Here is a 3,764-nt window from a genome sequence, read left to right as displayed (position 1 = left end):
CTTTCCCTTACCCATCCTGTCTTTGGAAAAGAAAGACGGATTGGCATTCTTGATTCCTCTTTGGTACAGGAAGGGACATAGGGCATGGTCTAACTCCCCGTGACCCAGAAGAGTCTTTTCATGGCAGTGCCATCATGGCTGTTGGTTAGTTCATACCTGGACATCCACGTAGAGAAGTCACAGTGCTCTTCTCTCCCTGCATGTGAGCTTGTTCCTGGGAACCAGAGGAGGGAGTATTCAGAAGAGGCAGGGAACAAACAGAACTTAATCCCATCGGAGAGAAAACAGGAGGAAATGATGCCTCCAAGGGTCGACTCTGAGTCACGACGTCTCCTGGGACTACTCCTAGGCTGGCACAGTTTATGCATCATCCATTTGTCTCAGGGCTGTGCCCACGGGTGCAAGCAAGATTTTCTTATTGATGGAGGCACTTCAATCAATGCTCTGCAAAATAAAGCTGCAATGAAATGAGAGCAGAGACACAGAAGGGAGGGAAGGAGAGGGGAAGAGATCAAGAGGGACAAATTAAAGAATGGGGAGAAAACCAATCATACCTGTACATGTAAACGTTGCACTGTGGAAGGCCACACGCCAGCTGGTAGGAAGCAATAGATGACTGAACACTGAGAGAAAGATGGACCAATTAATTAATGGATGCCTGGCTGGTTTTTGTAACAGTCTGGGAGAAAAGGAAAATCTGACCATTACGGCAAACTGAGAGGGAAGCCACTGCAGGGGGAAATTGCCACAATAACCAATATTCGAACACAAGCTGTCAAGAAAGCAAAGGCTGAAGAAAACCAGATATGCGGTGGGAGACATTGATGAATTGGCAAAGACAGGACAGAGAAGCTACGCCTGATTTACTCAGTATGATGCAGTGCTAGGAGTCACAGCGAGAGATCTTAAACGCAAACGGTGTTACACCAGAACCAGGTCCAACATCACTAGCAGGCGAAGCTCTTTGGGAAGCGTGAAAGGAAAAAAAACAACCTAGGTATTTGCTGACCAATTCCCTCTGAAGATGAACAAACAGATTTTGACTGCAGCAGTGGAATTTATTTCATCTGGCCATGTCATCTAGTCTAAGCTATTTATCTAGTTTTCTGCTAGGACCAATGGCAAGAAACAAACAAGTCCAGAAGGTGATTCATTATAGCCTAGGACGGTTATCTAAGCTATGTTTGGAAAATTGCCCTCTGGGTGTACCTCTGTCTTCCCTCTGACTTTAGCCAATGAGCTCATACTAGATGATGAACTCTTAGATGGTTACAGTCTGATGATGTGAAGTCTCCCATGAGTCAAGGAGGTGAAGCTACAGTCTGATCATCAGCTGAGACAGGCTGGAAGTTGTACTCTTCCATTCAAAGCTGGGGTCAGGCTTGAAACATCTCAATGGCTGGGGACTTCCACCCCGTTGGAGGGATTTTTAATGAAGCCTATGCATACTTGTTCCTCTTTATTGTGTAATTAGTCATCCACTGTGATGATGTAAGGGGTTGAGCAGGTGCTACTAAAGTCCATGAAAAACGCCTGCCTGAATTCTGTTCATCTGAGGGTCCTAGTCCTGGGTCTGGGAGCATGCTGAGCAGATGTGCTAGGCCTGGGTCTGTCCCCATGGCTTTGGAGAAGGAACTTGGGCCATCGCTCCCTACGACACATGAATTCAGGCAGTGTCTTTGGAACACTGAGGTCCCACTCCACTGCCTGCACTAGAGGTCTCAAGTCAGGGTTGGCGTCGTACCGGTAAGAAAGATTGAGTCAATGATGGGTGAGGTGCAATACCTCCCCAAACATCACCACACCTACGTTGGGCCTCATTTAGAAGATGGTCTAAATACAACCCAGAGCCACCTTCTGCCTCAGGTTCTACCATCCTGTGAAGAGGATAGGGCCTTCCTTACTTACAGTTTCGCTCAATAATACAAGGATCAGGTGACATTTTAGGCACCCTATGACATCCTATTGGGATCTAGCTGTTGTTTCAGGACTCCCACAAGTCTCAAACCTGGGCAGATATGTCAGAGACCGCAGGGCATCCAAAATGACACAAGATGCGTTGACAGTTGAATTGTGCACTTGTCTGGAAATGGTTTTCTGCCAAAAACTTCTCCTCCAGCTCAGCTGAACGGGGTACTGCACCAGTCTATACTCAAAAGGAAAAGATCATTCGTTTCCCACAAACGGGAGCTGGCCAGCTCAGCCTGCCTGACCCATCACACCCTTCCCTCCAGTCTTCACTTCTGAGGAGGTTCGTCCTCAGGCAGACGGTTTGTAGAGGCATGTGTCTGGCAGTACCAGGGAAAAGGGAGAAGATATCATCCAACCAAGTAACACAGATGTAAAAAATACAAATAAAAAAGGAACATAATTCCATCCTCTTACATGCTGCTATCCAACCTTTCCTTCAGCCGGACAGATGGGTTTGACGGGCCCCATCAGTTCCACATCCAACCTCATTAAAGACAGCAGAGTTACCTGCGAAGGGTGAATTTGGCCTCGTCTCTTTTCTTTCTATGAAAGAAATGAAAAGTTTAGGAGGTTGTTTTTTTCTTGTTTTGGTTTAGTCTTAGAATTTGGGGGTTCAGCACTGACAGTCTTCTCCAAAGCATCTTGAAGTCTCCAGAATTGCTTCTGTTCCTCACAAGGGGCTTTGCGTGCAGAACTAAAGCAGCCAGGATTTCATCTTGGGAGGGGTCTGCAGAGACAACCACACCACAAAATGCAAGATGGTACAGACATCTCTGAGTCAGCGCCAACCACATCAGCCCTGCAGACAGAGGAGCAGCAGGCTGAGCTGAGCATTGCAGGATTTCTGCATTAGCAAACCTCAGAGAGCAATTTCTTCTGCCACTCAGCCTAGACTATCTTCGGTGTTTGCAGTGCATTCAGATACGTTGCCTCAGAGATGTCCATGGATTATTACACATTCTTCCGTATGCTTGTCATGCCCCCATCCTTAAATCTAAATAGAGGAGAAACACTATGAGCTTTGGGTCACTTTTTAGCTTCAAAGAGAGGGGGTTGATATTCCTGGGGATATTCAGGGTTACGGCACGAGCACTCTGGAGGAGGTGGGGGATGTGAATCCAGTCCTAATTTCTGCACTATGGAAATTACTCTAGGCTTCCTTTGGTGTCATGGTGGTATTGCTTTGGGAAGGTAAAACAGGGCCATCAAAAAGCACCGAATGGAACCCCCTGCAGACATCAGCCATTGCACCTGGTTAAACAGGCTGCCCAGCTAAACGACTCCGGGCTCTTCCAGAGACCTGCTTCAGAGCTGAGGAGGCAGCCCTCTGCTGTCAGTGGCATAACGAGTGAGTGAGATGTTCACCCAGATCTGTCCGCCATGTGCCCAGCAGCTCTTTGGATGAGAAGCTGCAGAGAGAGCATTAGACAACGGGAGAGAAGTGGGCTGGCTGGAAGGAGATCCCATCTCTTCTTCATAGCTATGTGTCCGCTATTTTGTACTTCCCTCCAAGCTAAACCTTGGCTGTTACTGTAGGGACTTCTTAGTATGGGAGAATCTCTTTTCTAGGTTTCCCCTCTCACTGGTCAGCAGCAGTGGGATCTGCCTTGTTTTTTGCAAAATTATATTCTTTGTGGCTTAACCCCTCCATGCTCCTGTTTCCTGCCCTCTCTTGTGTGCTCCAGCAAAACCTACTGATCTGCTGTTCATCATTGCTCAGCAAGAGTACTTGACCCTCCTGCCTCTGGCCTCCACTAACTGCTGCGGGGTGAAGATAAATTCCATTCAGCAGG

This window comes from Buceros rhinoceros, unplaced genomic scaffold (genome assembly GCF_000710305.1).
Source record: "Buceros rhinoceros silvestris isolate BGI_N320 unplaced genomic scaffold, ASM71030v1 scaffold3394, whole genome shotgun sequence".
Lineage (NCBI taxonomy): Eukaryota > Metazoa > Chordata > Aves > Bucerotiformes > Bucerotidae > Buceros > Buceros rhinoceros.
The sequence above is the reverse complement of the archived record's forward strand: the minus strand, read 5'-3'. Positions refer to the sequence as shown.